This window comes from Bubalus bubalis, chromosome 3 (assembly GCF_019923935.1).
Source record: "Bubalus bubalis isolate 160015118507 breed Murrah chromosome 3, NDDB_SH_1, whole genome shotgun sequence".
Classification (NCBI taxonomy): Eukaryota; Metazoa; Chordata; class Mammalia; order Artiodactyla; family Bovidae; genus Bubalus; species Bubalus bubalis.
In genome coordinates, this window is record NC_059159.1 from 155694177 (window position 1) to 155706255 (window position 12079).

Sequence of the window (12079 nt, forward strand, 5' to 3'; positions counted from 1 at the left end):
GTACAACTTACCGAATCTTTATAATAAAACTGAGAGCAAAGTTTAATTACTCCCTTTCATTCAAATAAGGGAGCAGCATTTTAGAAAAAAATGAATAACTTTCCCAACATTAAGTGATTTGTGATGGAGCAGAATTTATATTCCTTACTCACTATTTTCAAAGAGTGTGTGTGATATTTTCCACTATATCTCCAATACTTTGGCAAAATGTTGTGAAGAGCTGACTCATTGGAAAACACCCTGGTGCTGGGAGACATTGAGGGCAGGAGAAGGGGGCAACAGAGGATGAGACGGTTGGATGGCATCACCGATTCAGTGGACGTGAGTTTGAGCAAACTCCGGGAGATAGTGAAGGACAGCAGGAAGCCTGGTGTGCTGCAGTCCATGGGGTTACAGTCAGACATGACCTAGTGACTGAACAACAACATCTACACAGTACACACACACACACACAAAAAAATTCATTTCAGATATCACCAGGGATAAGGTTCTAAAGTAATTAACTGTCTTTCTGAAATGTGGATCAGAACCTATTGAAATCTGAGTTTATAGTAGACTACTGAACCCAGGGATTTGTAGCTAAGCTGAGCTAGGGAAGACAAAGAATGAAAATCTGTGTGCATAACTTTGGTTTCCCCAAAGAAGGTCATCAATGATCGCCTACTAATACCATGTCTTGCCTTGATACACTAAAACCACATTTCACTTTGATCTTAATTGGTTAACAGATTTCTGACTCAGTAAATATTTCACAGCAGCTTTTACATCCTTGTTTCTCAAGCTATAGATTATAGGATTTAGCATTGGGGTCACCACCCCATAAAACATGGAAAAAAGCCCTTCTCTAGCTTGCAAATTGTCTTGTCCAAGGAGGTCTTGAGACTTGGGTTTGGCATACATGAATAAAATGGTACCATAAAATATGATCACCACAGTCAGATGTGCTGAGCAGGTAGAAAAGGCCTTGCGTCTCCCTGTAGCTGAGTTCATTCTCAAGATGGTATAGAGGATAAGCATATAGGAGAAAAAAATGACCAGAAGGGGTAGAACCAAGAAAGCCATAATTGACACTGCTAAAGTAACAATATTGAGGGATATATCAGCACAAGCTAACTTGAGAACAGCCAGTATTTCACATAAGAAATGATTGATAATATTATTCTCACAGAAAGGCAATCGCATGGCAAGAGATGTTTGCACAATTGAGTTGATTCCACCAGACAGCCATGAAACAGAAGCCATCAGGACATACACCACCTTGCTCATGATGACAGGGTATCTCAGAGGGTTACAGATGGCCACATAGCGGTCAAAAGCCATCATGCCAAGGAGGAAACACTCTGTTGACCCCATTGCAAATCCTAAGAACATCTGCATTGCACATCCAGAGAAGGAAATGTTCCTTTTTTTTGAGATTAAGCTCACCAAAGTTGAGGGAACAGAGGAGGATGTATAGCAGATATCCAGAAAAGAGAGGTTTCTCAGAAAGAAGTACATGGGGGTGTGAAGATGGGAATCAAATATGCTTGCTATGATCAGAACACTGTTGCCAATTAGAATCACTAGATACATAGCTAGAATTACAGCAAAGAAAATAATCTCAAGTTTTGGGTAACCAGAGAGTCCCAGAAGAATGAATTCATTCACAAATGTCTTATTTATTCTATCCATGTTCCAGCTTTCAGGATGTCAGAAAAGTACCAATATAAAATATTTTCACTGCCAAGTAACAAATATAACCAATTTCTTGAATAGACATTATTCTAGGGTGAAATAGTGTGTTTTCTTTAAAACTCTGTCATTCAGTTATCTTCAAGAATGTCTTTGCCAAAAACACAGTGATACTGAGAAACTGAAAATTTCAGTGCCCTGTGTCTAATGTTTGAAGTGGCTTCCTTCAGCTGGTACAGAATCCACCTGCAATGCAGGAAACACGGGTTCGATCCTTGGGTTTTGAAGATCCCCTGGAGGAAGGCATGGCAACCCACTCCAGTATCTACCTAGGATCAGAAGCAAATTCAGAAGCGACCTTCCCCACTGTTGAAGACACTGTAAATTGAGTTTTATAAAAGCCCTAGAATATTTCAGATGATAAATCTGACTTCATTAAATCAGTTTCAGTGAGAGAGTGGTGGGGAAGGCAAAAGACCACAAAGACTGGAATTTTGATCCAGTATTTAACAGAAATGTTGAAAATCTTAAAGCAAGTGTGATTTTATGCATACTTGTTTGTCTGCCTGACACCTTAGTTCTCTATTCAGTCTGCTAAATTGTGTATTTCTATAGGGCAGACATTTGATTGTAGTAAACTGAATCACATACACAGCAGTTTAACATTTGTTCAAACATCGAGTTTGTTGTTGATCTCGTAGTCTCAGTCTGCTCTTACTATTTTATTACTTCCCATTACAAGACTAGTGTGTAAACTAGTTCTGCAAGAATACAATGGAGATGTCTGAAGGAAAACAGTCTCTTCATTTGCTTCATTCCATGACATCAGAATTATTCTTGATAATTTATGTATTTAAGTGAACCTGAGAAAACAGTAATAATGCTTAAATATCTAACTGTATATATGTGTGTAGCACTTTATTAAAAAAATCAATCTTCTCATTATCTCTATTTTCTTTCAAATGTGAAAGACAGAATGTGGCCAAAGTAATCCAGCCTATAAGTAAACAGTGGAGCTTGAAGCACAGATATTTCCCCTTGAAGTCTAGAATTCTGTGGGCTACAACACCAAAAGTTATTATATCAAATTTTCCCACCAAGTACTACCCAGAATTTTGGGCCTTGGTGGATTAATGAAAAATCAATTATTTCAGTCTTTGCTAAATTCTTCATATGTATATAAACTTCCTGGATATTTTGTTAAAATGTAGATTTTCTTTTGCCAAGGCTGATGCAGGGCCTGTGACTCTGCATTTCTAATACACTCCCAAAGTGTGCCGAATAATAAATCACAGCTGTATTTGGTCCTAATAATTAATTAGAGGCTGCACTGCCTCATGCTGTTCATATTTTAAGTCAATATTTAATGAGAATTTTAATTATGGAATGAAAGGGTATATTTTTATTTTATTCAAGACTTACCCTTACACTGATAAATTTCCACCTCCTAGAAGAACCTGTTAATTTCTTCTTAGTATTTATGTCAGCATTCTGAACTAAGGTCAAGTTCAACAAACAATGTCAGATTCCACAGATCTGAAAGACTAAATATTTCTCGTGCAATAGTTGTAATTATTCCCCATTCCCAAAGCAATTTAAAGTTGGAATGAGAGATCTGTTGAATGGAGAAACTTCTGGTGCACTAGGGACATTGTCCCACAGACACAATTAAGAATGATGTCAAGAATATAATGTGGCTGAACTAAAGCTCAAAAATGAAATAACATTCTCCGACCTGTGTAACTTTTTGAAATAGGGGCAAATGTTCAGCAAACTAACTTTATGAAATGTGAGAGCTTTTCAGTTTAAAATTTATTTACAAAGCAAAGTTAATTTAAATTAAGTTCCTAATTGAAACAACCAAAATGATAGACTTGAAAATGATCTAGATATTAAGAATGAAATAAAATAGACACTTTCTTTGAATTAATTGCTACTTTTTTTTTACTTACTTTCATTTTTTTAGATAAGTGAATTGCATCCAGGATATCAATACCAACCTATTTTGAAATTAAAAGAAATAAACATAAGGAATAAAATAAAGTTATAGGATAAAAGTAATTTCATATATTCAAGGCCAGAAAGAAATTTTAAAAGTCCAGAATGGATAGTTTGGGTCATGAATTCAGACAGATAGCACATTGTTGAATTAGAGTGACTCAGAAAGTCTATTAAGCTACATTGTATAATAGATCAGAGCTTTTTCATCAGCATACACCTTATATTGCTCTCTATGATTTTATGTGTTTTTCTTTGTCCTTTTCTTTTTAAACTTTTGTCTATTTCTTTAACTATAAGTTAATCATACTCCTCTGTATTTTAATTTCTATTCCTCTGCACATTAATTTCCTCAAATCTTAAAAAGTCTCCTATCTTCTCCTATAATAATTGATTCTACTAATATTTCCTTCCCAATTCAAAACTATGTTTTTGATTTGTCCCAAAATATGCACATGCTCTTGTAAAATATGTAATTAAATTTGTATATAAACTTCATTGTGCTAGAAATCACAACACTGCTTAGTTTTTCAACAATTTCAGGGATCTATTTATATTTCTATATGGACATCTCGGAGAAGGCAATAGCACCTCACTCCTGTACTCTTGCCTGGAAAATCCCATGGACGGAGGAGCCTGGTAGGCTGCAGTCCATGGGGTCGCTAGGAGTTGGACACGACTGAGCGACTTCACTTTCACTTTTCACTTTCATGCATTGGAGAAGGAAATGGCAACCCACTCCATTGTTCTTGCATGGAGAATCCCAGGGACGGGGGAGTCTGGTGGGCTGCCGTCTCTGGGGTTGCACAGAGTCGAACACGACTGAAGCGACTTAGCAGCAGCAGCAGCAGCATGGTCGTCTAGTTTATTTGCTCCTCATTCATGTTATTAATAACTGTTCGATAATGAATACTCACATGTGATATTAACAGAACCATTCCTCTGATGATGGATGTCAAAGTTGCTGTTAAACTGCTTTTGCCACAAACAACACAAGCATGAACATCCTCACGCTTATCCCATTATAGTCCTGGTCAAGAACTTATCTGAGACATCTTCCCAGGACTGGATCATTGGGTCCTGCCCAATTTTAATATAGCCAGAGAGTTTTCCAGTATATCAATGTACCTGCACGTATGCTAAGTCGCTTCAGTCTTGTCTGACACTGTGTGACCCCATGGACTGTAGCCTGCCAGGCTCCTCTGTTCATTTTCCAGGCAAGCATATTAGAGTGGCTTGACATTTCCTTCTCCAGGGGATCTTCCTGATCCAGGGATCAAACCCGGGTCTCCTGCATTGCAGGCAGATTCTTAACCATCTGAGCCACTAGGGAAGCCCGTATAATGTACACTCCCATCAGGATTCTACCTCCCCACATGTTTGCCAACATTTGATATTTCCTTTCCAAAGAAAATAAATATTTTATGACTATTTTAATGATAATTTTTCTGATTTGGAGCATTAGTGAGCACTGTTCAGATTTTCTTAATGTTAGAATCTCTCAATGTCAGCCATTTAGAAAACCCTTCAGTGAGTCACTGATTTGTATCCTTTGATCAATTTTCTATTAGTTTAAGACTTTATGTTTTAAAATTTTTTCTTCTATTATAAGTTTCCAAGATTTTCTATATTGTTTCATTAAATAATATTTTTTACATGCAAATTGTTAGTATATCTGGTCTGCAATTGTATAAATGATAATCCAAGGATCAAAGTTTTTTTCATATATGAAAACATTTTCCTAACATGGCCTACTAAGCTATCCCCATTGCTTTAGGGTAACAGCTTTATGATATGCCAAATATAAACATGTGTCTATATCTGAGATCTCTTTTCTTTTCTACTGGACATTTACTAAATTTCTACTATTTTCTTTTCTACCCTGAAACATTATCAGAATATTTAAATTACTGTGGCTTTGTTGTATGCTTCAAATATGGATTTCCCATTACTTTTCTTTTATAAAACTATGTGAAAGTTGTATAAAATTATTCCATCCTATTGAATGCATTTAATTGAATGTATAGACTAATTTTGGGGAAAATGGCAGCCTTATGTTTTTATCCCATGTATCTATTAACATATTTTACTTTTTGAATTACTCATATTTTGTTATGCTGTTTATTTTAAATTTAAATGGTTTCTATAAAGGTCCTGTACATGCTTTGTTAGGATAAAACTCAGATGTTTTATAATTTGTTACTTTTATTATATTTATTTCTATTACATATGCTAATTATTTATTGCTAATGTAAAGAGAACTATTTTTCCATTTATCTTATATCCAAACTTCTTACTAATTTTTAAAATCAGGTCTTAAAATTTTTTTAATCTCTTTTTTTTTTACTTCTGTCTTTTTCTGTTCTTAAGATTTTGACCAGGACTACCAAGCTAATATCAAATATTAGCTGTGAGAGTAGGCATCCTTACATTAATACCAATCTTAATGAGAATATAGAAGCTGTATGAATTAATTATTAGTGAATAGTACTTTCCTATAGACTTTTGGAATACAGTTTCCTTTCAAGATTAGGAAATTATCTCCTCTTTGTGAACTTCAAATATTTTATATAATAATTATTATTAATGATCTTTACCAAATTTACTCCCTGCATATATTGAAATAGTTGCTTTTGATTTTCTTTACTGATATCATGATTACTGGTGACATTTACCAAATTTTTAAGGAAGGATAACACATATGTTTATGATAATAGTCCTTACTTCCTTGGATTGCTATGAATACAAGATATTACAAATGTATCTGGCATAAAGTAATCAATATATTAATTACTATTTTATAATTATTGTTATAGAATTATTTAAACTGCAGATTATTAACATTAATTGTTATTTATTGCATTGGTAGTTTTCAAACTATGCCCCTTGGAATTCTATAAAAACCAAATTGAAGGAGCAAGAGTAAATAAGATACTAAAGGGACACCGCTTCTTCCTTCCTTTCAGACCAGTGTAACTTCAACCACAGAAACTCTTTTTTGTTTGTTTTGTATGTTTTGCTTCTTATAAATTTTTTTTGTGAAAAAATGAGTTACATGTTACTCGTTTAGTTAAATGTATGGATTTTGAATAATATATTATTATACATGTATATATAATAATAAACTTACCTTTAATTTGTTCATTTATTTACTATTTGTGTCCACTAACACATAATGTTCTCTTACATAGTAAGAACTTGTTTAGTACCCTACAATATCTCAAAGACCTAGACTAGAATATGAAATGTCACAGATGCTCAAAATACTTTTATTAAATAAATGAACCACATCATATATAAACATAGAAATGCATATCTGTCATATCTGAAGTAGCAATAGCTCTTCAAGAAGATATCTGACTCGAATAACATTTTATAAGTGAACTATATTGGCATTTTTTCATTTGAACTCCCTTCATAAATTACTCCTTTTTATTTTGATGTAATATATATCATAATTTAGAAAAGTGGTTTTATTATTAGTTACCATAACCTGTTTGGATTTTTTACGTAATGGGGTGAGTTGAAAGAGTCGCCTAGTCAGTCAGTCAGTCAGTCAGTTCAGTCGCTCAGTTGTGCCTGACTCTTTGTGACCCCATGAATCGCAGCATGCCAGACCTCCCTGTCCTTCACCATCTCACGGAGTTCACTCAAACTCACGTCCATCGAGTCGGTGATGCCATCCAGCCATCTCATCCTCTGTCGTCCCCTTCCCCTCCTGCCCTCAATCCCTCCCAGCATCAGACTCTTTTCCAATGAGTCAACTCTTTGCATGAGGTGGCCAAAGTACTGGAGTTTCAGCTTTAGCATCATTCCTTCCAAAGAACACCCAGGACTGATCTCCTTTAGAATGGACTGGTTGGATCTCCTTGCAGTCCAAGGGCCTCTCAAGAGTCTTCTCCAACACCACAGTTCAAAAGCATCAATTCTTCGGTGCTCAGCCTTCTTCACAGTCCAACTCTCACATACATGCATGACCACAGGAAAAACCATAGCCTTGACTAGATGAACCTTTGTTGGCAAAGTAATGTCTCTGGTTTTGAATATGCTATCTAGGGTGGTCATAACTTTCCTTCCAAGGAGTAAGCATCTTTTAATTTCATGGCTGCAGTCACCATCTGTAGTGATTTTGGAGCCCAGAAAAATAAAGTCTGACACTGTTTCCACTGTTTCCCCATCTATTTTCCATGAAGTGATGGGACCGGATGCCATGATCTTCGTTTTCTGAATGTTGAGCTTTAAGCCAACTTTTTCACTCTCCACTTTCACTTTCATCAAGAGGCACTTTAGTTCCTCTTCACTTTCTGCCATCAGGGTGGTGTCATCTGCATATCTGAGGTTATTGATATTTCTCCTGGCAATCTTGATTCCAGCTTGTGCTTCTTCCAGCCCAGCATTTCTCATGATGTACTCTGCATATTGACAATATACAGCCTTGATGTACTGCTTTTCCTGTTTGGAAGCAGTCTCTTGTTCCATGTCGAGTTCTAACTGTTGCTTCCTGACCTGCATACAGGTTTCTCAAGAGGCAGGTCAGGTGGTCTGGTATTTTCATCTCTTTCAGAATTTTCCACAGTTTCTGGGAGTTGTGACTCCCAGAAGACATAAAATCATGTAGATGGTTCATTTTCATCCTGGGAACTTAAGAATCCATATAAATAAAGTGATTTATTAAAAAAAATCATTAGATTACTTGAAAATAGAACAATCTACCTTTTGAAGTGGAGAGTTCTTTTATCTATAGTGTTCAATAAGTCCAGGACAATGATAGATTGAGTCACAATAAAGGAGAATCCTTAAACACCTACAGTAGGATTCAATAAATATTGGGATTTTTTTTCCTCACTCTGAATTTACAAAATCTACAATGATATTTTTAAAAGGCACAAGTTAAGTTCTTAGATCAGGAGCAGTAAGAGGAAAAATGGCAAATAAACAAAGAATGGTGAGTAAATAATAAAACAATAAATAACAATTTAAATAATAAAGGTGTACATACTAATCGGCATTCTCTTTCTGGGAATTCAGATAAGCAAACTACTTAGATGTGTGAGCCTCTATTACGGAAATTGGAATATGTAGATGTCCAAGGTTTCTAATAGTAGCTACAGGGTAGATAGCTTCTAACAGTAGCTAACATGAGCTGATCTGTTGAGAAAATTTCTGTATTGAAAATAACACAGATGTGAACAAGGACATTACGGTTAAACAAACCAGTATCTTTGATTGGAAATTTTTCATGGTTGTGCTAATTTGCAAGTAATTTTTTCAAATTTGAAAGTCTCAAATAAATACATCACATCATTTTATTTATTTTTGTTTTTTGTTTGTTTTTAATTTAAATTTATTTTAATTGGAGGCTAATTACAATATTGTATTGCTTTTGCCATACATTAAACATTACCTAGAAATCATCACAACTAACAGTTTATCGATACTGTCCCTTTGGTATCTGGTAGCATTCAACATATGCATCTGCAGTGAGAAGAGAACTGGGCCACGCTGACCTATTAGACATCGTGTATTCCTTCCATATCCTCCACTTTACCCACCCCGGCCCCCTACCCAAACTTCAGGAGAAGCAGAAAGTGCTATCTCAGCCCTAGTTAAAATGAAAAATCCAAATATAAGGATGGGAGTGACAGCTCTGACTGTTGAAAATATGAGCACTGCTTCTTCCAAATAGTTTTCACTTTTTTTCATAGGAACCTGTGCTGAATGTGAAAGCAGAGAACATGCAGTCAGATTGCAGCAGTGTCTTCTCTCATCTGGAGATAAATTTCACTCTCTACAACACAGTCCTCATAAACTATCAAGTAGTGGTTATTTCACAGTTTAGTTTGAATGTGAAACTGGACCCTGACAAGTGATGATATTCAAGAAAATATCTGACAAGTAAGGGGTAGATAACAATGAATCAGAATAGAAACACCGCTGGAATAACATATTATATTAGACGGTTTGCAGAGTAGTGATTTTATTTATATCACATTTTAAGAAGATCCACAGTGTCATCGTCTGCAGAATATTCTGATGGAAGGCAAGAGTGAAAGCTGAGAGACCAGTAAGGAAATTCCTGCAGAAATGCCACTTCACTCAGGAGCTCATGACTTATCAGAGCCATGTATCACCCATTTTTATTTCCCCCACAACTTATTGGCCTGGCAGTGTAACTGCTGAAGTATATTGACTTAAACACACTTATCAAGAAAAATGAGCCTCCTCTGATTTTTATGGAATTAAATGATTTGTCAAGGCTTTGTGTAATCAAATTCAGTAAGTTATACAATTTTGTCTCATACAAGGAACCTGTATTATCCACAATTCATCAAGGAATAGATTCTATTTTTGGCAGCAGTGATTCAGATACTTTTTTTTTTTTTACTGATTTTTATAGTATCTTATTGAAGCAGGATTATTATATGTCTTTTATTTACCCAAGCGAACCAAAAATGATCATTTATAGCACTAACGGTAGTTAGTGCTAACAGCACTAACTATATTCAAACTAACTGACCAGTAATCAAATATAATAATGTTAACTGTCTTTTATGGAGTGCCTATTAAATACCAAGAAACCTAAGTACTATATCATATACCAACACTACAAGGTAGATATAATACTCAATTGCAACTTAAATATCTTCTCCAAGATCACCAACCGACAAGTCAGGAAATTGGAATTCAGAGTATCCAATTCTAAAGCCATCTCTTTTTATAACTGCAAGGTAAGGTATGTATCTTAAATCATAAATGTAATTAGATTAGTAAGCACCATTATTGATAACTACTATGCATTCATAACTACATCAAATTCTTTATATGTATTGCCTCATTAATTCTCAGAACAATATTAGGTATTTTTAAGTTCCTCATTTTACAGACACAGAAACCAAGGCTTAGAGAGTTTCAGTGACCTCACTGAGGTCATAGAGGTAGTGCTCGACAAAACTGGGCTGTCTAACTTCAGAATCTGCCTCCAAAATGACAGAAAACACTTTGTTCCTGTAGAATTAGCAAAATCGATACCAGCAATATATTGCAGAGCCAAAGTCCTTTTGTATCACAGAGAATCTCATAATCCTAAAATATTCTCTTTGGCAATGTATGTTCTTAAATATTTTAACAAAACACATGGGGAATGGCTGAAGGAACAACAAAAGTGTAGCCTGGTACAAGACAGAATCAGAAACAGCAATCTGGAAGTACCTGAAAAGCTGTCATGAAAAAACAAGCATATATACTTGTTGTTACACAAGGAAAAATGAGGGTTGCATATATGTAAAGTTAAATGTAAAGAGCTTTCTAATAAGAAGAATTCTCCCAAAATAACCTGAATGGCCTCATACAGTGCTCTAACCATCAATGGGCTGGGAACAGAAGTAAAATGAACATCAAACCAACTTTAGAGAAAACAACATAGTTTTCATATGGATGAAACAAAACTAAATAAAACCATGGGTGAAATTTCATTCATATTTTTCAGGGATAAAATGAAAATCTTAATGAAAATTTAAACTGCATGTCAAAAATAAGAAGGAAAACTACAAATTGGAAACGTATTTACAGAGACAAAAGTGTTAATTAAGAGTTCATACAATTTAAGAGGAAAATTATCAAAATTCCAAGAGACAAGAATAATAAAAAGGTAAATATAAGTAATAAATAAACACAGATGTAATATTCAAATTAATGAGCAATCATAGGAATAAAAAGTCAAACAAAGCAATGGTTTATATAAATAGAAAAGAATAGATACCATTTCTGGTTCTAGAAAATATGCAAAAAATAGTCTGTGCAAATACTGCAGTAGCACAGTAAAATGTTAAGCTTTGGAAAAATAATTTTGCAAACGTATCAAGAATTCTCTCAATTGATAACTTTCCATTCTATAATCACATCACTAGAGGTTAACCTTATGTTATTTCTAGTAGGAGGAAAGCAGATGACAAAGATATCAATGATCATTATATCAAAATCTCAAAATATTAAAATAAAATTAAGATATCCAACAGTATTAAACTTAAGGCTAGATTATTCTTCAAATATTAGAGAGAAAGGTTATAAAGACTGCAAAGTCACAGAAAATTATTGATTTACAATCCCACTGCTGGGCATACACACTGAGGAAATCAGAAGGGAAAGAGACACGTGTACCCCAATGTTCATCGCAGCACTGTTTATAATAGCCAGGACATGGAAGCAACCTAGATGTCCATCAGCAGATGAATGGATAAGAAAGCTATGGTACATAGTGGATATACACAGTTGGATATACACATTATACACAATGGAGTATTACTCAACCATTAAAAAGAATACATTTGAATCAGTTCTAATGAGGTGGATGAAACTGGAGCCTATTATACAGAGTGAAGTAAGCCAGGAAGAAAAACACCAATACTGTATA

General features: G+C 34.7%; 1 pseudogene; it reads right to left on the reverse strand.

Annotated features, from left to right (window-relative positions):
- Positions 1-702: 702 nt before the first annotated feature.
- Positions 703-1759, reverse strand: LOC102405340 (annotated as a pseudogene).
- Between the last annotated feature and the right edge of the window lie 10320 nt (positions 1760-12079).